General features: G+C 35.3%; 1 protein-coding gene across 19 annotated transcripts in view; it reads left to right on the forward strand.

The window, feature by feature from the left end:
* Window positions 1-241: 241 nt before the first annotated feature.
* The window catches only part of LOC105232701 (collagen alpha-3(IX) chain), a 382,089-nt gene continuing 357,219 nt past the window's right edge, over window positions 242-25,111 (forward strand). For 10 of the 19 annotated variants that reach the window (XM_049457510.1, XM_049457513.1, XM_049457505.1 and 7 more), the window contains exons 1-2: window positions 242-622; window positions 2,524-2,830. The gene's annotated coding sequence lies outside the window, so the exon portion shown is untranslated. Of the gene's footprint in view, window positions 623-2,523; window positions 2,831-25,111 lie in introns of those variants that run through there. The other 9 variants (XM_049457514.1, XM_029552943.2, XM_049457520.1 and 6 more) reach the window with 3 other exon arrangements.

A 25,111-nucleotide genomic window follows, 5' to 3' on the forward strand; every position in this document is an offset into this window, starting at 1 on the left:
CTGTTGTGTGTGTGTTTCTTTCATGCTTTTTGCCCTCGCTTCGTTGACTTTGTTGACGCCACTACTGCCTGCTCGTTGCCTTTCGCCACTGACGGCGCTGCTATCATCGCTTCTGCCTCAGCTGCTGCCACTGCTGTTGGGGCTGCCTCGGCTGGTTTGGCAGCTGACTTGTGCTTGTGTGTTTTACTGCTTTACTGTTTTGCTGTTTTCTGTTTTGCTTTGGGGTATCATCGTTGTGGCCGTGCACGGCCTGCTTCAGTCTGTCGTTTGACGTGCACAGAGGCGGCATTGAAGCGGAGTAGCAAGTGTGATTCTACACGATTCGCTAGCGAACGGCATACAAGCGTGCGTTTTCCCACTCGTAAACGTTATACTCGTTGTTATTGGCATCGCTCGGCGAATGTGAGCCAGACCAAAAGCAACAATAGCACAAAAGTGATGAAGAAGACGCAAACAAACCCAGAGTAGTGATTGGCAAAGTTGGAATCGACAACAAAAAAGTGTTTAAAAATAAAACGAATTTCTGATGCTGTGTATGAAATTCCATTCTTGATAAAAAAGGCGCGCGAATTTCGGTTCGTTGACGTTTTTTGCTGTCATATGGTGCTATTCTGTTATGAAGGTGGGTGATGGAAGCTGTCAGTATAATGCGATAATGCGGAAAGTGTGTGAATTAATAATATTGAAATCAACAAAAAAGTTGTAGTTGTGCACACATGTGTAGATATGCACGTATGTGGCGCGAAAAAAGTAAACACAATAAGTTACAATTGCATGAAGAAGTGTGAATTTTTTACGAAAAAGCATATGCAAGAGCAACAAATTGAAAAATTTAATGTAATTAATCTAAATGTTTACATCGAAATCAAAGCAAACGATTTAAGCGTTAAAAAATATAAATACCAACAAACTATCGTTTATTGTTTTAAGTGAATATTCGAAATTTTTTGTGATCCTAATGAATGAAAAAAAGATGAAAAGTGAAAAAATAACGTTTTTATTGCCTTTCGACATTTTTTCATGCTCTTAATGAATCAAAAAAAAAATTAAAAATTTGAAAAGTTTGTGTTTTTAATTTTATTTTGCTCGAAAGCCTGAAAAACTCCAATTAAAATATTAAAAGATACAACATAAAAAATACAAAAAAAATGGATGGGTTGTAAATAGAAATAAAAAAAAAGGCTTTAACTTTCGCTGTCTGTGATAAAAAAATTTGTTTTCATTTAATCGTTTTTTTAAATTATTTTTTAAATCGGTCACTCATCGCATGAGAGATAACAGCTTTCAGAAAATTTTGAAGAGCTTTGGGATTATATCAGAATTAAGTGCCTCAGTGATCACATTCTTTTTGGAAAAATTCTTTTTGAGAAACTGTTTCGTAACTATAATTAAAAGTTTTTGTTGCTTGTACATTAAAAAAATTCGGAAAGTGTACGATTGTTATAATTACTGAAAAGAGTATAAATAAAGTTACGACTGATATAATGCAAATTAAAGCCAATATCAATTAGTATAATTTGATTTTATAAAATTAGTTCAGATTTTGTTGTTGTATATAAAATAAAATGGTACAAAATTTTTTTATACCAACTAAATATACAATACAAGTCTGTCGATAGGAGTTTTACTTCATTGATTTCAATAGTAATTATACCCTGAACAGGATATATAACATAAAGTTTGCCACGAAGTTTATGACAGCCAGAAGTAAAAGTCGGAGACCCAGCATGGCAAGCTGAGTCGATTCAGCCATGTACGTCTATCCCTCTGTATATACGCGAACTAACCCGTCATGTTTTGAGATAATATTATAATATTTAAATCTGAAAATTTACATACGCCCTTTTCTCACCATGAAGATTGTCGGAAACGCCGACATCAGACAATTAAAGAATATAGCTGTCAGACAAACTTACTGATCAAACTTAAGTCTTTGTATGGACAACTCTTATATTTGGGAAGGTATCTTCGCCAGATTCGACATATCTTATTATGTAAAACATCACTACAATCTCCGAACATATTGTTCAGATCTGATCACCGAACCCAAAGTTAACGTTTTCTTGTTTTTTATTTGTATTATGCTCTTGCAACATGTTGCTACAGAACATAATCACCGTAGGCACTGTGAAAAAAGTTCTCATCGAAAGATAACTCCGTCCACTCCCCATATAACGGTACTGTTAAAAGCTACTAAAAGTGCTATATATTAAGAACTAAATATGAATAACACACACAAATTTACACAAGAGATGGTATGAAAAGGGCTTTGTGGGAGCATGGAGAAAAATTACACGATGGGCGGCTCCATATTAGGTAAAATCAAATATCTCGGGACCCGAGCACTTTTCAACTTTCGAGGTTGTGAAACACAATAATATATTTAACTTAAATTAAATTTCTTAAAATGGTGTAAACTAAAAAAAAGTGTATATTTATAAAGGAAAAGTTCCTAATACGAATAATAAAACAACAATGTCTAGTGGAAATTAATAAATAAAGAGCATACATTTATTCTCATAGGTCAAGTGTCTAGAGGGCAAGCTCCAAATTGTGGAAATACAAAAACAAAAAATTAAATTAGAAATTTGAAATCGAAAATTGAGTACCGTAAATGTAAAGGTTTGGAATTAGAAAAAATAAAAGCAGCAACGAGCAGAATTTGTCACTTACACATCCATGTATGTATTTATGTATGCTTCGAATACATTCAAATAAACAGTGCAAATCAGCAGAGCAGCAACAACAGTCACAGCACATGTGACACATTTTGGAATTACTGTGACAAAACAACAAAAATTGGATTAAAACAACATAACCGATATAAAAGGTATGTACATTAATCTAAAAAATAAAGGAATGCAGAAAAGCTTTTATAAGAAAATAGATATTTACAGACATATAAGTATATAGTTCATAGTATAAATACATGTCAGACATACACAGTAGGGTTTAGCAAGCATAAGTATAAGATTTGCGTGTTGGTGGTATTTTCCTGACAGCGGGACTCATTTCTTTGAAAAAGTACAAACAAACATATGCATTAAAATTTGATTAGGTTGTCACTCTAAGAAATTTTAATAGGTTCTCATAGTTTTTTTTTATTAAATTCACAATTCATTCGCTTTCTCAAAGCAATGAATATTCGGAAATTTTTTATAGGGTGCGCTTTATATTTTTTCACTACCACCGCTTAGGGAATATATTCACTTGTAAATCATAAAAAAAAATATTTCTTTTGAATTTTCTTTGAATATTAATTTTATTTAATGGATAAGTAAAAAAAATTTAATGCACTTTTATAATTAGTGATTAATTTAGGCAAATTAGGATTATCTTGTTGCCGTAGCCGATCTCCAGGAGGACCTCCAAAAAAAGATGTTTGGAGCACAACAACAACCTGCTGCTTAAGATTATCTCTAATCGAAAACCCAAAAATATTAATATTGCCAGGGTTGCAAATACCTCTAATGATAGAAGGAGTAGTCGATGTTTTGATTTTTGACAAAATGGCGTTATTATTATTAAAAATTTGATTCCTTGAATCATTATCTGATAAATACAAGTATATAAGAAAGGTCATGTGAAAATTTCAAGCCAATTTTGCAGAAGTTTTCCTTATCATCTCTTAAAACAGGATCTCAATAAATCATATTTAAATTTTTAGGAACCGATTACACAAAAAAAGTCCTTACAATTATTCCATCTTATAATAGAGAATATTCTTAAAAGTATGTGTGTATATACGATATAAGCAACCAATTCGATGTTTTGCAATTTAAAAAGTGGACATAATCCCTTAAAATGCCACTAGTTGATTAGAAGTTTCAGATTTCCAGAATCTCATCAAGTTTACCTAAAATGACATACCCGCTATAATTGAATATATTATGTTACAACATACTTACAGATATGTATTACAAAATTCGAAGTTTGGCAATTATTGGGCACTAAACATGGGTTGGTTTCTAAATGTTACGGCGGAAAAGTCTGCGACCTTCACAAGAATTTATGTTTTTCTTGACACGACAATTTATGAAGAACAAATTGTACAAATATCTTTATAAAAGAATTCCTAAATATGTTTATTTAATACATAGTTGGAATGCAATCAGCCGCTAAACTGCTATTTCTATGCACGTTTGTGTGTATGTGTGTGTGTGTAGCTCCGCCACCGAATCGTGCAACCTTAGCAGGCGCTACTGTGCACTCCGCATAGATACTGTGTTCTTATTGTTTTTGTTGTTGTGTGCTTATCGCTCCCAAGTATCTGCATAATAATTTAGTTTAGATTGAAATCTGGCGCTCAAGCGCACTTACTCAGCCTTTTTTCTGCTCTTCTGGCTCTACTGATTCGTCTCCTGTGCTTCTGGTTGACTTTGTTGTTGGGGAGTATGAAGTTATTGTTGTTATTGTTATTTATTAACAAATATTTGCTTATCTAGTTTTGATTATTCTTTGTAGGCTTCTTTTTGATTTCCGTCTCTAAGGTCTTCTTTGTAAATTACTAAGTTTTCTATTTTATATCTTTCGGTGTGTTTCTGCGCTTCACTGCTGCGGCGCAAGTTTATTGTGGCTTCGCGTAAGCTATTCATTTTTTCCTTATCAAATTAGCATATTTTATTTGCATTCTCAATTTGTTTAGTCGCTTAAACAAATGTATTTACGGATACAGTGGTGCGCTTGTATGTATGTACGTATGTATGTATGCATGTAAGTTTTGCTTTGTATTGGCTTTTGTATAGGTTTTTGGAAAGAATGCCTACATACATATATGTATATCTGCTTGATTTTGTCATTGCTGCACGAACAGGTTTCGCTGAACCAGACCGTTGGCGAAGCTTGTGGAAAAATTGTAGAGGCATTTGTTTTGAGCGTAGACTAAAATTGTCGTAAAGAAAACTAATTAGGGCCATGGCATGTCGCTGATAAAAAATAGTCTAGTTTCGTAATCTTATGTATTGGGCTTCATAATTAATCACAAAATATATTATTATGCAAAATGATTTGTGAGTTTACTTAGAAGAAAAGAATAGGAATAGTACATACAGGGTAGGCCATTTAAAGTTGACCCATCTGGCAACGCTGTAACTTTTAACAGCGCTGACAAATCGGCTAATGTCATACCGCGTTAGAAGCGTCATTCGAAGACAATTTATACCATGGAACAGTACACTCCAAAAGAACGCGCTGAAATTGTTCAGCTTTATATTCAAAATAACTTTTCAATTGTGTTAACTCAACGTGCGTTTCGCAAAAAAAATAAAGCGAAAAGTGCTCCAGTTAAGAACACAATTAAGTCTTTATACGCAAAATTTGTGAACACCGGTAATCTCAGTAATGCCAGTCATGCATCCAGACAACGCACAAGACGTTCTGATGAAAATATCGAAGCTGTACGAGCCAGTATTGAGGAGACTCCATCGACATCGAGTTATCGCCGCTCTCAGGAATTAGACATCTCTCGCACCACTCTCCGACGCATAATTCATAAAGATTTGAAGATGTTTCCATATAAAATTCAAATGGCACAAAAACTAAACCCAGCTGATTATCCGCGACGCCTTAATTTTGGCAAATGGGCCATCGAAATGGCTGAAAACGAACTTGACTTTTGGCGAAAACTCATCATGTCAGACGAGGCACATTTCTCGTTGAATGGAGGCGTAAACAAGCAAAATTGCCGATTTTATGCCACCGAAAATCCTCAATTAATTGAAGAACAGCCTCTTTACGACCAATAAGTAACAGTTTGGTGCGGTGTTTGCGCGAATATGATCATCGGACCGTATTTTTTCGAAGACGATGATGGAGCCACGACAACAGTCAATGGTGAGCGTTATCGAGCCATGATAACGGATTTTGTGATACCCATTATACGCGAAAATGACATGGATAACTTCTGGTTTCAACAGGACGGGCTACATGCCATACAGCTCGACCAACAATCAATTTATTGCGACCATTTTTCCCCGGGCGATTGATATCGAAAAATGGTGATGTTGACTGGCCACCGAGATCACCAGATTTGACGCCACCAGACTTTTATTTGTGGGGTTATTTGAAATCCAAGGTATACGCTAATAAGCCAAAGACCTTAGCTCAACTGAAAGCCAACATTCGACGTGAAACAGCCGCCATATCATCCGAAACATTGGCCAAAGTCATGGAAAATGTCGAAAAAAGAGTGCATTTAGCTGTCAAAGCTAAAGGTGCACATTTACGCGATCTAATTTTTAAATATTAGCTGAAACAAATCCCCTTGGACCAAAATAAATTATTTTTGAAATGAACAAAAAACATTGTTTTCTTTTGTTCTTTTTTTTTAGAAACAAATGGGTCAACTTTAAATGGCCTACCCTGTATATGTGGCTTAACACATACTTTAAAATATTTCACTTTCTTTTGGGCATAATCGGACCACTGCCACGCCCTCAATACGCCAAAAACCGAAGACATATAAAGCGCCATAACTAAGCACTAAATAAATTGGTCAAATTGGTCCAATACTTCCCTGAGCCCCTATATACTTAATATAAAGATTTTTGAACTTCCAGGTGACTTTATGCTGAATACATCAGCAAATATTTGAGTTATCTGAATGAAATTGGGAAAGCGGATTTAAATCATGACAGTGTGTATTTGTGCTTAAAATGGATAAATTTGAGCGAAAACTTGACCAGCCCCCTTATAACCATTACCAGGATTTTCAAACTTCCATTTACTCCATATGATGGTGATGGTATGGGAGGATCTTTAATGTTATTAATATATAATTTATAATAGTAAAGTCAGGTCGCTACCACCCCAACTCCCATATATTGCATATAATGATTTTCGTTTTTCTAATAAACTTTATGTGTCGGTCAGTGTATAAGTTATATACATATATGTTTATAGTATATGTACATATAAAATTGCTTGAATTTCGATCCTCTGGTTGACTTTTGCACTTTAGGGTATTCAATGACCTAGATTTTTGCAAGTTGCAAAGTATGTTCGGTTGCATCTAAACTTATTACGTTCTTACTCGTTTCTAATAGCTTACTGATTTTAACATCCTAATTACAGATAACGTAAATATCCAGCTTATCGATTTCTTGAATCTAAGCTAATTTATGGTATCAGGCAAAAACTAATCTGAGGCATTGGATCCCACTAAATTAAGAGTGGTGTCTTGATATTGCAAATGTAGTGGAAGAATATCACCTCCGAGGTGTATTTGAAAATTGAGAGGCATTTGTAATAATTCATAAAATTTTAATATCAATATAATTTACTTAGTAAAATAGGAACCAAGCAACTTTTAAAAAGAGAGACAGAAGCTGTTTCTTCTTTGCATGAGTTATAGGTGGTGGCAATCATTACCAAATAATTCGTATTCTCTTTCGGTTTCTGCAAAACCAACCAAGGCTATTAGCCTAATTTTACTAATTAATTTTCACCTAATTGCCAAAAATTTGGTCTCGGACAAACAATGCGCATGAAAATATATGCTAATATACTTATCTATGTATGAAAGCCTACAAATAAATCATTATGAAAATCAGCGATGGCTTATGGCTATTTTTAACAAATTTCAATATATTTTCTCACATAATTTCGAAGGAATGTGGGAAAGACTACGTGCCTTCCTCTTCTCAGTCAGCTTGCCAACAACCCGCAGTCCATATGTCTAATATATAATATTCATGCATGTTCATATATATGCTTGAATGTAAGTGTGTTTCAAGAGCATAACGTCAAAATTGCTCTTCACCGCACACTGTTTTGCGTCACCGTTTCGCTGTCAGTTTTATAATTCGTTGCGTTCGTTCTTATACACATACATATGTATATGAAATAAGTGCGCCAAGCTCTGTGACCCGCTTATCAACGAAATTGGCGGCTTCAGCAACGCTGGCTGTGGCTCTAAGGTTGTGTAAAATGCCAAGTGATGAGTTGCATCGAATGGCACATGCGGTTACTAACAATTAGTGGCGTTGCTTGCTTTGTTTTAGTTGCGCGAACGGCAAGCATCCCAAAACACTCTCAGCCAAATCGCCGCGTAAGAGCGTATATTATACCGGTAAATACTTACATGCAGTCAAATATGTGTGCATGTGTGTGTGTCATGTTATTTATGCACGTATGCCTGTGAATAATCCGATTTAAGTGCGCGCTGGAATGATGAATGACGGTTGTTTTGTGTTTGCCGACTTCAAGTAATTTATTTTATTTACAACTCATGCATAGATGCGTGTGAGTGTGTGTGTGTTAACATCTCTGTAATGCTCTAGATGGGCATGCTCCATTGTTTGATTCGCTATGGCTAGTAGATAAAATTGTGCGAGCCGCGGAAACCCCTTAACGTGACGTATGAAAAGCGGAAGGAACGATTGATAAGCGAAATTTATTGTTTACACTTTAAAATGGCCGATAAAATGAGCATGTCAAATATATAAGTATGAGAAATATTACATAAATTGGATGAATATTGATTGTATATATATAAATTGTACATATGTATTTGTTGATAATACTATACTTTGTTTCTGTTAATGATTTTTAATCGTAAATATGCATATGTAATATAGCATTATATTTTTTTATTAACTGAATTATTGAATTAATATATTATTGCTGTGAATACAATAAAAAATGTTAAGTTCGGCTGAATCAAAGATATAGTACTCTTCACAGCTGCATTTATCTATATATATAAAAGAAAGTTGTGTTAGTTACACCAATTATAACTCAAGAACGGCTGGACCGATTTGTCTGAAAATTGGCGGGGAGGTAGCTTAGAGCCAGAGTAAGGATACCTTTTATCTCTTTATGTTAGAATCCAATACAACTCATAAATAGAAAAATTATATTTTAAATCATTAGCATTTGTTCAAAATTCATGTTTGTAAGAATCAATTGAATATATGCGTACAATTTTAAGCAGATTCGTCCTCAAAACTGATACAATTGCTATGTATTAGGAATAGAAGAAAAGAACTGCAACCAAATATGCAGTGTAATAGATTATAACTGGCTCAATAATCAGGCGCTGAGTACGTGCATCTCCAGCGTGCATTTTCCAGCCGCCCTTTTCGTCTTTCCACGCCTGAGAACCGCTTCATCATATGCAGTATACTAGACTGACTGTCGATTGGACTCCAGTGGGAAATGATGGAGCTATGTTTCTATCACCGACGCAAAAATTCGGCTTTATTCCGATTAGAGAGCGCTTAAACACTTCTCAGAATCAAATGTTCGTTGTTTTGGTTGTTTTTGTTGGAGGCACCTACTTTACTCATTTCGCCTGCTTTCAACATAGCAAATATCTTTTCAACGGTGGATTTCCCTGATGCAGACCCCAAATTCAACAGTATTTTCCCAAAAAAGCAATGCTTTATTAACACACGAAATGCTTTATAATCCATTTTTTTGTAAACTAAAACAAGTTGCTTCACATTAATGCTATATCTCATTAACTAATAATTATAATCCAACTAATAGAAATCATATAGATGGTAGTAGTAGTAGAATTATCTATGTATCAGCCACAGTGAAGCGTGGACGGGTACTCTAGTTATACATAGATTAGTAGGTTAGTAGGTCGACCCAAACAGGGATCTCACTTGGACAACCTATAACGCCTAAAAATCTACTTCGATATAATAGATCATAAGACTCTAAAACATCGACAAAGTGTTTTGTAGCCTCAAGTTTCACAAGTTTGTTGAGACGGCTAATTTCAGTTTCTGCTATTTCTCGGTTTCGCCTAAAGTAAGCGGTGGTTGCAACAAAGGAGCAACATCTTGAGTTACGTGTGTAAGATTTCAGATCTATATCTCAAAAACTGAGGCACTAGTTCTTGTATATACAGAAGGCCGGATGGCCGGGCCTGGTTTAAACGACGCAGGCCGTCTTACTTCTGATCACTTACGTACGTTACGTTACGTATACGGTTTACTGAATCTCCCACGATTTCTTCTGGGTTTTTCAAACTGCGTTAATAGACCCTGTACAGGCTGTAAAAATTATTCATGGAGTTAGGCTTATCAAGAATTTGCAAAAGAAAAAAACTGTTGTCTTAAAATAAGTTATAGAGTTTTGAAAATATTACTCATACTCCTGACCAAGCCACTATACTGTCAAAGCTTTCGGGTTGGTCAGTTTTCAAACCGGGTCAAATTTAAAAGAGAGAAAAGGATAGTTCTTCTCTAAATCCCACCATAAAAGTAGGCCTTCTTTAAAAGCTCCATACTAGCCAAACCTCTTGAAAATTTAACAAAACAGCTCAAACTGGCATCCATATTCGACCCGTTCATCTAAATGTGCCATCAGTATGTAAATTTCCCTTTCTCTGTCAGTTATCAAGCTCATACATCAAAGTTCATTTCAATTTTGTCTACATATGTGTAAACTGATTAAATATAGTAAATATTACGAAAAAAAGAATTTTATGGTGCCACTTTAATTAAGAAAAAATATTTTGCGACCCACAAACAGTTATCAGCAGCTGTCAATTATTAATTTATATTGAAGTCATGAACTTGAGCTTACAATTAAGTGCGCTCGTCACATAGCCCTCGTATGTAAAGAGATTACAAATGTATGTTTTTAGAATTCAATGAAAGTCCATAAATCGAAAATGTAATCGGATATTTTGCACGTATTCCATGTAAAGTGTAACGTCATTTTGGCGTTTCCCCCATATGATGTAGGCTTAAGTGCAACCGTGGGGATTTTCATGGCGTCGTTTTGAATTGTAATTGAAAACGTAATATGATAATTCATGTTCGTCATTAATATTTATGTGGTCATCTTCAATGTAATACCAATCAGATATCAAGCACTTATAATATATATATATATATATATATATATATATGTATATATATATATCAAAGCTTCACGAAATCCTCAAAGTACTTCCCTTGGGAACTTCGTTAACTATACATATGATGTAACTAGCTCAGTATCATCCTGGTCTCTGTTCACGGCCTTTCGATTTGCTTTGGCAGCGAACTTCGTCGACAAAACTTCTAGAAAATAGCCAACCAATGGGAATCCTTACAAACTGGAAATACACAAACAATCAATTAACTCCGGAAGTGTGCGGAAGTTCTATTAGATTGACCCGATAATGTTTATGGTAGATGGTTTTTAATATTATATAATACCGTGAAGATACATATCGAATCGTTTTAGAAATAATTTTGCTGTCCTTCCAGATCAGAATATGATTTGTTCTTCACACCGGGGGTTTTAAGAAGTTTAGCATTTTACTAGTTATAAAATCTTAATAGCTGGCTTTGGCAAATTGATTTATGGTTAAGACATTGATTCTTAACTTGGAAGAATTGTGTATGATATATTATATTCTTGTCGTTTAACTTTCTTCAGCACAGTTCGGTCGATTTTTTTAAGGATCTAAATGTTTTTGTATGTGCCTCATATATTTGTGAGATAGAAATGTCGAACCCATGATTTTTTTTCCTCAAAGCCAAAGGGAGAAAAAACAAGTTTTCAATACAAACTAACTTTTAGTCCAAAAGTTTTACAGAAAGGTATATACTCTTCAAGTAATATCAATTTAGAAAGTATTCAACTTTCTATTCTATAAAATTTGGAAGTAGCATTTCATCTATATTTTATGCCGTAAAAAACCCAAAGTGTAAAAAACTCGAAGAGGGAAATAAAATACGGGTGTACATCGTCATATTTTGGGGCAAAAACACCAAATGTGTTTTGAGTAATGGTTTTCTGACATTTTTATGATACTTTCGGCCAATATTCACTCTGTCATACACATTATGAGCCTTCATTCAATAATTAAATATTTTAATGCCATTGAACCGTTTTGGTGGACAAACATATACCCTATAAAGGTCATAAAAGGATGTACCAGTGGACAAGTATCTATATAAAAACATAAGTACATAGTACATAGCAGTGTTTTCCAACGACCTTGAATATTTTGGCAGCATTCCTTCAAGAAAAACATTTCAAGTCACTGGCCATTTAATAGTCGTCTCTATGTTGTTGTCCACAAGTGATGTCTTGTTTACTGATATTTATTGAGAACGTGCAAAAAGATGGATGCAAAGTATTTAAATCATTGTTGACAGGCTGTGCAACGCAAAAACCAACCAAACAATGCGAAAACGCTCGTTTATGACAATGGAGAATGACGCCAACTGCTAGTAGCCAGTAGCCAAGCGGACGGTGGCAATATGGAAAGTATTGCAAATAGTCTATAATGCTTGGATATTTTTATATTTGCACTCTGTTTATTGTGCAAAGTTATTTATAATAAAAAATACAGTATTTAAATAAAGAGTGCAACTTGTATTTGCTGAGCGCTCGCTCGCTCGCCCGCCTGTCTGAGGCAACACGGCTGGCAATGGCAATAAAATGACATTATGCGCAGGAATTTATGTCATGTCCCTGGTGCGTCGCGAGTTGTCAACGATATACATATACACATATATCCATATATACATAAATATATGTAAATATTATATTAACTCGTATATACATACATTTGTATTTTTACAAGGAAGAGCTTCAATGTTGACACTCTTATTTCATATTTATAATAAAGACAAAGAAAATGTAAGCGATTTATGAAGAAGATAGCTCAAATGCTATGCAGATTTTTATTAGTATGCAGAGTATTTAAAAAATAATGAGCTGACATATGCACCTTATCAATATAGAAGAAATAATATATGTGACAAATAATAGTGTACATAAATTATATTCTAAGGAGGCACTCATTCCTAAAAAATATTTATTAAGTTTTCAACGAGGAAGTTTATTAGCAGTAAATATTTCTGATGTGGTTTCTGCGGTTGCCGATTAGCAGTTTTTACGGGTATTTTCTTCTTGCAAAAGTGGTGGTTATTCCTTTGTTGTGATTTGCGACCACAAAATGATGCCTTTGTTCATCATCATCACTGACATACAAATGTGTTAGTGACAAAGTTAAATGTTGCTGTTGGCAAGCAGAGTTTATTTATTAGAAATATTGTAAGTTTTTCTCAAGCTGAATATATGTATCTAAAAATATATTGTGCATATTCATAGTTATATTAGGGTTGTCATTAAATAAAGTTGTCAAAGAACTTTTCAAGTCAGATCCCACAATTCGTTTTATTACGATTTAAAACCGCTCAGGATTACTAAAGCAGTGAAAATTTAAATATCTTTAACTAACAGCAAGCTAATGACTAAATTTCAAACAATATTTATGTGCTGAGATGTCTATACTCACGAGGAATGGAATACTAAAAATACATAAGTAGTTTTAATACCAACTATAGTTATGTAGATCAAAGGAGTGAGGTTAGGGAAACATAATAACATATTTTTCAGCTGTTTAAAAACAACTCTAAAATTTTTATAAAAAATAATTTTACAGATGATTGATCTCTCAATATGGCGAGGGATAACATTTAGACTACTATGTACAGTCTTCTGTCAAGCGATATTAAAACTCCTGTAGTTGTATGTCAGCAATCGACAAAGGAGCTTGAACCTATCACCAACCTGCTTAGGCGTTTATTTCTACTTTCGCTAATTCAACTGAATGTATAAAAATATGCAATTCGAGTTCCTCAGACTTGATATGGCAAAAACGGGACGTTCGCCTAGGCAGTGTCCAGCTGATTTTATTTTATCTTCTTCGAAGTAGCGTATGCAACGTGAAATGCTCAATCTTGCAACATAAATACCGGTCGGACAGTGTCTATGTAGTTAGAGGTTCTTCATCTATTTAAAGGGAAACTTTATTGAGGGCGAAGAGCTCGCGAAACCTTCTACGATTTACTCTGAGCCAGAAAGAATTTGCGACTGCACAGTTGCTAGTAGTTTACCAACGTCACCAATCTAAAGGAGGCTGCGATTCAGAGCAGCAGATCTAAATTTGCCTTTACGACAGCCACTTTCGCTTGAAAGACGCTGCAGTGGTTCTATGCCTAAAACTTGAGCTGATGAATGGTTTCCGACAGTGTACTCCTCCACCAACCCTTCCCGCAAGCTTTGACTCATCTGTAAAAGAGCTCCTTCTTTCCCATACATCCTATGAAGGTATTGGAGCATAAGAACTAAAGCCTATTCTAGGCTCAACAAACTGGTAATTCAAGTATTTTGTAATGAGATCAAAGCGTGTTAGGATTCCAGAGTGTCCAAGGTCTTAGTTGTCTAAGTACTCAGCTTCTTTGAGTAGCAGATTTCACGAAAAATACTGTTTCCGGCGTTGTCCACAGATGCGATATGCAGCAAGGTATTGTAGTGTACCACACATATTGATGAGAGCAGTTCGTTTCTTAACGAGCGTGTCTTTTTCAGCGGCTTCTTTCATACAAAAATTTCGTAGAAAACTACAAGCTTAAGAAGGTAACTTAGGGCTCCGAAATTTTTATCAGTTAATATCAGCGTCGTGACTAACACAAATTTGTCCTCAAGTATTTTTTTAGCTGCTGCGATTATAATTCGGGCATGGGAGGGTTAGATAGAACTGAAGAACTTAACTCTAAAAAAGTGCCGAAAAAATTTAGTTTGAACCAAATTGGTATAATATTTTTATGGAACGATAGTTAAGCCATTCTTTCATAACTTTTTAGCCTTGTCAGACAAGTTTTCAGTTCTTAAATCGAAATATTTGTTTTCGAGTTGACGAAGAGCAGACGGAAGCACACATTAACCTTCTTAACAAACAAATGTAACTGTAAACAAAGGCAAGACTCGAATTAATGGTCGATTGAGGTTCTTTGGTGTAATTGAATTAATATTCAATTTGTAGATGGTTTGACTCCCAATATGTGTGTGTATTGACTTCCTCGACTTCGGGGTTCTCGAAACGCTGGTTACCATTTAAGTGCCTCGTGAGCAATAAATAAATTGTAAACACCGAAGTGCCAGTGAACACGCTCGAGTATTGCGATGGGAACGAGGTGTAAAAACGGCAATAAAGCAATTAATGGTTTGTTGCCTTAAATGAAAATTAAATGATTTTGTATTCCTGCGCACATACATACTTGTACATACATAGTATACATATAGTAAAGAGGCGTGCAGCGTATTTTGAGCGCATTTGAATTTCCATGTTTATTTCATCAACAATTGATGTTGAATTGTCACGTAAAATTGGTGGAGAGTATTAACATGGCATAAAAAACAATTGACACATTTTCCATTAATACAAACATTTGTAGATATGTGTACTTCATAAATATAATTTATTGCAATTTAAAATCAACTCAACAGCTGTATTCTAACGGAAATGTGTTACAAATTCACTTAATATATTTTGCTTTGTTTCTTTTATTTGAATAGTAATAGGCGACGCTTTAGCAGTAGCTTTACTCACAATTATATAATATATACACCGATCTAATAATCAGCATTTCAAACAAAACATTTCAACAAATTCTGCGCTTTGCTGACTGTTTCTGACAGCTTAATGTAGCACTTGCTGCACTTGCTTGTCTTATTTGCGTTACACAAATACATTTGTACTATGTATGTATGTGTGCTCGCAGCTTCTTTTCTCGTCAACTTTATTTATAATGGATGCTCCACAGTGCGTCATAACACGTGAAACTATAGCTAAAATTTGTTATAATTGCGACTTAGATACTTGAAAATATATCTGTATACTATTGGAGCGTGCATTGTAAGTAGTGGTCTGGCCAAGCTTCCGTTTCTCTTTAGATGACATTCTATTTCATCTTATTTGAATTTTGTGTTAATAAAAATTAAAATGTTTATTGTCAAGATATTTAAAGACGTTCTGTGCACATTTTCATAAGAAGCGATTTCTCACGAAGAGGATGTGCTAAATTTTTTCATCACTTGAATTCATAACTTTACTGTAATTACTGTTTCTTCGAACTTTTACCTTTTTACTGTAATGACTTCATTTCTATGAAGTGGGTGTTGTCATATTTGCAGAATTGCTCTCTCGGTAATACTTGAGCACGCGGAATGTACCATTCCCATTAGATGGTCATACATATCCCTACCCTTTCAAAACATCTCGCAATAGCTTCTCGGCGGGATTTTCGATTAAAATGTAAAGAGACTTTTAGTTCATGTGTTGCATGAATACGAGCTTTGACAATTAAGTAATGAGACTGGTTTTATTGCCACGCTTGGGGTAAACCTGTGACCTTGAAATTCCGTTTCTCTTTTCCGGCATCCCTCCCCTCTCCATTGATATATGTATGTACCATCGCTCTAGCTTGTTTAGTTCGCCTGCTGCGTCAAGTTGAGTAGACGTGTGTTTGTAGTCCTCGCCAAGGAAATGGAAAAACGAAATCAAGAGCAACGCGTCGCGATAAAATTTTGCGCCAGATTTGGCGAAACAGCCAGATTCCTAAAACAAAATCGGTGGTCAAAGGAACCAATTTTGATTCGATTACGGACATCCAGGCGGCCGAGACGAGGGTACTCGCGGACATCCCAGTCGAAGCGTTCCAGAAATGTTACGAAGCATGGAAAACGCGTTGGAACGCTGTATAGCTGCCCAAGGGGACTACTTTGAAGGGGATGGAAGGGTTGTGGAATAATTTTCAAATATACGGTTTTTATGGAAGCAGTCTCATTACTTAATTGTCATTACTCGTAGTTTATAATTGGTTTAGGATACGCCTTTCCATTCTGAGAACATGTCGCTAATGTCACTACGATCCAGAACTCTTATATTTACTTATATCGTCTCATATTTGGTATTACAATTTAAACAATCAAAATATCTAAATTGATTTAAGCGCCTACATAACATTGAGAATTGTAAAATTCACTCTCTCGCTAGTCATTAGAAGAGCAAAATGTGAAGATGGGGAAGCTGGAGTTAGCAAATCCAGGCTAGAGAGTGGAGAGGAGAGTGTCTTTTCAGCAAAATTAGATATCAGATCACTAAACCATTTTCCTATCGGAGAACTCGGCAATTAAAGAAAGCCTTTTTGTTCTTACAAGGAGTGTGCTCACAACAAATAATACATTTTTATGTATCCTTTGAAATCACCAAAGTTTCTTAAGGTTGTATGTAAGATAGTCAAAGAATACCTTGACCTTAAGGTTAGTAATGGCTCGTATTCTTGAGAACTGTGAATCAGATGAACTAGCCAGAGAAGCTGTCAGAGGGAAATTATGTGTCTCTTACGAGGGCTGCTATATATATTTCTGGCCTAATAATGAAAATAGGAATATTTATCAACGAAAATGGTTATTTTTTTTTCGTTGGATTTGGCTCGTCTTGGAAGACCCACACGGTCGATTGCTGGTTTGTTTCGGGCTCATACGCATAGATCCATGATTCGTCACCTGTGACGATCTTATAAACGTCTTTTGAAGCACCGCGATCGTATTTTTTCAGCATTTCTTTACACCAATCCACACGAGCCTTTTTTGAGCGATTGTCAAATTGTGCGGGATCCAACGAGAACAAACCTTTTTTACGGCCAGGTGTTCATGCAATATCGAATGTATGCTGGTGGGAGAAATGCATAGGCATGCCTCTATCTAAAGGTATGTTACATGACGGTCTTGCATTATCAGTTCACGTACGGCATCGATGTTTTCTGGCACAACGGCTGTTTTTGGACGACCTTCACGGAATTCGTCTTTGAGCGAGCGTCGGCCACGATTGAATTCGTTGTACCAGTTTTTCACAGTGCTATAGGATGGTGCTTCATAGCCATACAAAGATTTTAGTTCATCGATGCACTCTTGTCGTGATAATCCACGTCGAAAGTTGTGAAAAATGATCGCACGAAAATGTTCTCGAGTTAATTCCATTTTTTGGCCGAGATGAATTTTTTAATTCCCTGTAAATAAAACAATTCACGATTAAATGACAAAACGTTCTGAGTGATGTTATGCTAAAAAATGTCAAACTTTCCAATGGAAATGTCAGATTGCACCTGGCAATACTTAGTGTTGCCTAGTCCAGAAATATATATAGCAGCCTATGTACTACTGGTAGATATTTAATCGACAACAAGTGGGCAAACGAAGCATGATTGGAGTATGGATCACAAATCCAACTTTTAGAATACAAAAGGAATGACATAAGAACTCTAGGAGAAGTGCTAACAGGTCAGTGACTAATTTGCAAACATGCTAACGGCATATGGTTTCTTCAGCCTGAGTGGATGAGAAAAATTCTGATTATAATATTTTTCTGAAGAATCTGGACAGGTGAGGGTGAGGAAAACGTTTTGGTCGAAAGCTTATTTTCTTACTTTAGTGGGTTTTTGGGTTATCCATCCCATCGAACTAAAATGTGAAAACAATTAAAATATTCAAAATAAACATTTTAAGGTTCATTTCTGCTGATGTCGAATGCATTAAATGGTTCAATATAAGATTTTGGTTTCAAATAAGTACAGAAAAATACCTACAAAACCGCATTCTCCATACCAATATCCTTCTTTCAAAAAGCTCTGTCTAAACTTTTACGTACTCTCCTGTTACACTGTGCGCCAAGAACTGTAATCAGTAAGCTGCTTACGTTCCACCAACTGTCACTTACACGACGGACTTCCTCAGCGCACAATTTCTCATTGCTTGTTCTAATAAACATATGCGTGCCACTACAAGGATACATGCGAGTACATTTTAGTTATTATTTTATTTGCGATATTTAGCAAACAATTGTTGTTCTGTTGTTGTGCTTGCCTCCACTTTCCTGGCAACAACAAAAAACGACGATTTTTGACATTAGTTTTGCTGTTGTTGAACAATTTAGATATTTGCAACATGTCGTCGGTTTCTTGCAGCCGACACATGTTGTGTTCTCCTTTTTTCCGCTGAATGCATCATACTAACATGCTTCCTGCATTCTTTATGTCGCATTTTCAACGCAACGCAACTACAATTTTCGCATTGTTCTTAAACAATTGTGTTGAAAAAGTTCTGTTTTTCATTTGTTTATCGGATGAAAACATTTCTATACAATTTCCTCCACAACTAGTCGCAAATGTGGCATCTAGCAGCAAGCACCAAGCTTTCGCCGCACCCCACTTGACGCCCGTTGCCACTCGGCCACTGATTTGCCATGCAATGCGTGTGGCGCATGCGCGTCTGGCCATCGCATTTCACATCGTTTTATCACAATTTATAACCAATTGCTTTTAATTGATTCATGTTGCGTACTCATTTGTTGCTAACCAAGTTGCTGCCCGTTCGATCGCTGATGGTGCACGTTTGTCTACGATTTTATTGTGAGTTTGGTTTTTCCGCTGGCTCAATTGAAGTTGCGCGCATTTTCACGGTCTATTTTAGTGTGTTCCCGCATACACATACTTATGTGTTTCGGTGTGTGTGTGTGTTGGTGTTGAGTACATTAAATTTGCATTAAAACGTGAAATTTTATTTGTTTTGCCATAAGTGTTGTTGCTGCTGTTGTTCTTGTTGCATTTGGCCGGCGTGTTTATTGTGTTGCATTGATGCAGCTGCCATGAATTGACACTTTGATATGTGCCACAAGTTAAATGCCACAATCGCCGCAGTCAATAAATTTCGCTGTTGATTTTATTTGGAAATTATTCAACAACTCACAGTTCACAACAAATATGCGCTAGTTATATACTGGCCGATGTAAGTGTTTCTATATTTATGGTAGTGGTTATGTCATGTTTTTCGAATTTTCGTGCGCAAATATTGTCATGTAAACGAAAGTTGACAACTGTTTTTATTTTACTGCAATTAATTTGCATGTAACAGTATTTGTTGTTGTTGTTGTACCAACCTACATACCAACAGTTATGCTATGAATATTTATTGCCCAATGTTTCAAAAGTTCAGTGAATTGAATTGTGGTTTATGGTGATTTTGATCGATTTCAAATTCATAAATCTAAAAGGCCATAAAAATTGTGGCGAAATTATTTAATGAAAAAAAAGCAATGAACATGTATGTAGTGATATGTGAGAATAAATTATGTGTTGTGAATTATGAACTCCGATTTCGATAGTGTTTTATGCACTTTTTAGTACCACGTTTCTCTAAGGACATACATATATGTATGTACTTCAAGCTAAATGCGTCAAGCATATATTTTTTGAAAATTGTTCCAATAATGCAATGCATTGTCTTCGAGTCCACCAAAAAATGATACGTCCTTGTCCAGTTCAGTTCAGGAATGCTAGATGGTTGGCCACAGAATTTGGAAATAATTTATTATACTTATACTCAAAATAAGAGAAATCGGATGAAAACTCCACGTACTCTTTGTATAACGGTACAGTTAAAACAGCGATAAATTAATAACTAAATACGACATAGGCCTAAAATATACACTAGGAATTATAGAAAGGGGCAGGGCACGCTCACATTTCGGCGCAAATCTATATCTCAGGAACCACTAGACCGACATCGAAGAAATTTAGTGTATAATGTTACCCTTATATTTTTAGATTCCGGTACGAAAATGAACGATATATGGCAAAAACCACATCTACTTCCCATATAACAACATTTTAACTTCCATCTGATTCTTTTACTTTTAGTGAGTAAATCAAACAAAATTATATGTATGGGGATACAACTTTGAGCGAATTGTCTCTCTGAGGTCTGGCACATTATGAGTAAAATTGTTGAAATCGGATCAAACCTTTTCAAGCCCAATACACCAAACATGTGGATCAAATATCGAGTTGCGAATTTTTAATGAAAATATCGGTCAAATTGTGAGATATCTAAGGGAAATTTGAAGAGAATCCTTTTCTGAGAATAGTATGTCTGAATGTTAAAATGGGTTGAATAGGCTGAATACTTTTCTTAGCCCCCCATACACAATATAAAAATTTCGAACTTCCGGTTGTCTTTATACAGTATGTATCGGCAAATATGTGATTTATCTTAATAAAATTGAGAGAGCGTGCATTTCTAATAACGGTTAATCTGTGTGCCTAAAATGGATAAAATCGGGCGAAAACTTGCTCTAGACCCCTTATAACGAACAAATGTTTGTACCTGAATGTATTAGTTTTGATTTTATATATCAAGTTGCAAGAGTATTAAATGTTCGGCTATACCGATGCCTTCCTTGTTTAGTCTATATTTGCCTGCAGCTGGCAGAACTTCTTTGTTTAATACTTTGTTTAGATTTACTGAATTTCCGAAATAATTCCCAAGTCTGTTATAAGATGGAAAACACTTTAGCTGTCTCATTTTCTCCCAAAAACTCTTCGGACTTCTTTGGTTTGCTGTTCATTCTTCTGTCTAACAGACCTCAATATTAAGGGGTCAGATGAAATGAGATCAAATGGTATTTGGAACATCGGTTTGTTGATCAAATTGGGCGATTACCCCTACAAGGGGCCTTAGCAGTGTTTGTGGCCTCCTTTTCATCAAAAGTCAAAATCCGGAAGTATAGTTTATTAGTGTGAATAAGCGTCATTAATTGAGGAAAAAAATTACATAAATAAGAATAAAATGTATTTATATTTTCCTTGATACAAGCAGTGCAAAGAACAAGCTGCTGACATAATGATTTACATAATAATTTACGAAGTATAGAGGAGGACTGCAAATATGCCTAGTGTGTTATCACCAGATGACGGAAATATAAAGAAAGAGAAAGCTATGAGAGGAATGCAAAAAAACAGAAATAGCTAAGGCAATGGAAATAACAGCTGATGAGGAGTGGGATGTAAATAAAAGGAAAAAGTGAAATAAACTGAAATTCATATAAATGTAATAATAAATATACTTATCTACTACTCGTATTACTATTTTTATTTTTTATTTTTTACTTGCAATCTAGTTTTCCTCTTAATACAAGTAATTAAATATGAGTTAAATGGATAAATATTATTACATTTTATGTAGTATACGCTATTTGAGAGTTAATAACAGTACAGTATAGCAGTAAATAATCAGCTGATAATTTTAGTATGAGGTTTATAGGATCTGAAAAGGCTGAAACCCTTCGGCCTGACAATAAAGTATTGTTTTTTTGAATGAAAATATGGATTAAGTCTTTGATATAACCTAACCTTTTGATTCTGGTTCGATAGTGTAAAGCTCTTCGAGCTCTTCAAAATAGGCGCTTTTCATCTTGATCTCTTCATTTTGTGAAATCCTTACTTCTTGAGCCCCACAAAGAGAAATATATTAACGAGGGTCCAATTCTAGCGAATGTGGGTTTAGCCATGGTGGACGAAATTCTACAAACAAATTACTGACTGTTGAATATACAGGCAAATTCGCCATAACTCTGATGACATCACTGCCTTGCGTCAACGAAGCAATGTCCCATCTGGAATCTTTATCAAAATACGAAATTCAGTAGGGTAATACTTTAAGCCCAAGTTAGAGTTTGTGTCGCCTTCGCTTGTCTGGTTTCTATGTCTTATTCAAAGCCATACAAAATTGTCTGTAACTGTAATGCATTAAAAAAATGTCTAGGTTATGTTGTAAACGAAACAAAATTGACATATAAGTAGATATATATTTTTATAGCCACCTACAAACTTGCATACATTTATACATATCAATTACATGCACACATATCTGCACACACACATAGAAATACACATTTGCATGCGATTATATTTTAATCTTCATAAAAATATTTTATTTTTCGCGTGTGCCCGTGCCTGGAATATGAATGAACGAGTAGTTGAATGAATGCAAGATATTAAAAGTAAAAAAAATATATGCATGTTCAGCGAAATAGTTGAACGACTCGACGATTAACGCAGAGCAGCGCAAGGCTTTCGAAAAAGTAATGTAGGTTGTTGTAATGCGATATTAACGTAATGAAATTCCATTTATTATCACATTTTTAATATGATTATGTATGTGCAGTTATGCTGCCAAAAGCAATCGTTTTCAATAACAGTTTAAAAATAACATCAGGCATAGATTATGTTCACGATATTCGCTTTGTGAAAGAAACTGTTTTGGCAACTTGCGTTTCTGGCGTTCCTATCTTTAAGCGATCATAGAGGTCTGTTTCAAGAACTGTTTTAGCCAAATGAAAACGTAGTCAATTATATATTCCGAATACATCAAATACGACCCAATCATTCAAAGCTCATTTATAACATATAATATCTAACTAGAGTTTCCTTTGTGGTTTTCAGCATATCAAACTGAAAATTGACTATTAACTATAAAGAAGTGTATAAAAACATTTCACTCTCTCATCTGCTTTATGCGAGCCCAAAGTTTATTAAGCCATTTTCCTTTTTTTATGGTCTGTGGCCCGCACTATTATCTAGAGCTTGCATATCGCAGAAAAAAACTTTATCTATTCGTAAAATTGGACTATTTATGAAGTACTCGCAATTAATGAACTCTAATTTATACAGTCGTATAAAAAAACTGTGATTAATTAGCTTTGATAAAGCGAATATTCACACCTGAGCCACCGCTCTATCACTTAAATCGATGCGAAAATATATTGAGGTAGCAGTCATTCCATGTAAAACAACAAAGTGGCGATAAATTTGTTGCATTCACCACACTGTCAGTGCCACACTGATTGCAACATGATAACAACTCAATTCAGTAAGTACTCATATATCCATATAAGTATGAGCACGTACACTTCTATACACCGATAAATCATATACACACTCACACACACATGCGCGGCAGGCAGTGCAGCTGCATTTGAGCAAACTTTAGTTGAATTAAGCGGTTTGCAATTTAATTTATGCAGCAAATGAAAAACAAACCGGCTGACTCGCTAGCTGGCTGGCTGATAAAATTAATTGAAAATTCAAAAATTGCAAAATAAAAATCAAAAACCAGCAACAACAACAGCAACGAGCGCATCAGCCGCTAAGCGCCGCCAGCAGTACAAGCGAACGTCGAACGCCTCCGTCACGCCAATCAGTTTGGCTACTGACTCGCCGACGCCTATCGTTCCCATCGATACAACAAGAACAACAAGAGGCACATTGTTGATTTGTGATATACGTATGCATATCGAGATGTGTGTATGTGTGTTTACATCCATGGCTGGTGTGCTCGCTTATGCTTGTAATCATTACTAACTCGACTGCATAAATGCCGATCTTATCTGGCAGATACCAACAGCGCTGCTCACCTCATACATCCCCAAGTCCACGTACTACGTAAACTCGTACATTGTCAAACTATGAATTACGCGTTCATAAGCGTTGCCTCATTTGCATATCGGCCAAGCACAGTGTGAAGCGTGTGGATATGATTATGCTCGGAATAACAATCAGTTGCTGCCTTTTAGAGTGTGGCGAATGACACAGCGTTTGTCTATAATGCATTTAGTGTTTTTATTTCTGATGAACTGTTAGAGTGATAAAAAACGATGCCTATTTTTAAGGTAATACAAAAATTAAGACTTTTATGAGAAAAGTTTAAGAATCTGATTGTTTTTTCTGTCAAAAATATTTTAGTTTACTAGATAGCAGTACTTTCAGCATAAGGTTCGGAAAAAGGTTCAGATATGCAAGGTGCTTTATAACTGAGTGCCAAAGGTAATCGAAATATATTTAGCTTAGAATTCTGCGCAATAAATAAGCTGATAATTGCACATTGCAGGCTCAACTCTTATATAATCCAATGCTGATCCTGAGCAATATCAATAGAGAGGCACCTCCACTTCAAATAGGTCGAATTTGCTAGCCATTTTAGGACTACAAGACCTTTCACCAAAGTTCTGACCGCGAAGATAAAACTAAATCTTTTACTTGCTCTGAGAATGACTAGGTATAGTATCTATCTTATAAAAGATCATAGAAAGGCGTTGAATGCTTATCCAAGATATTTATTACGTCAAAAATTGTTGTGATTGATATAACAACATAATTTTGATGCCAAAGATGCTCCACTTGCTGGAAGATCAATTATAGGAAGAGTCGATAAAATAAAGGGAATTGTCGATTCTGATTTTTCGATATGTTATACGATAGCTTCCGATAGGAGTAAAAAGCTACAGGAGATTAGTTAGAAGGTACTTATGCATTTACCTTAAAGTATAAACCTGATTCCAAGTGTTTACTACCACTTACTCCTGTTATGGCACGTGATTTTCTTAGTGAAAACTCATCGCATGGGAAGCTTGTGGAAATCGACTTCACAGCCTTTCACAAATTTATAAAAGTATCCACAAAATGGTAACGAGCTG

Source organism: Bactrocera dorsalis, chromosome 5, assembly GCF_023373825.1.
Source record: "Bactrocera dorsalis isolate Fly_Bdor chromosome 5, ASM2337382v1, whole genome shotgun sequence".
NCBI lineage: Eukaryota > Metazoa > Arthropoda > Insecta > Diptera > Tephritidae > Bactrocera > Bactrocera dorsalis.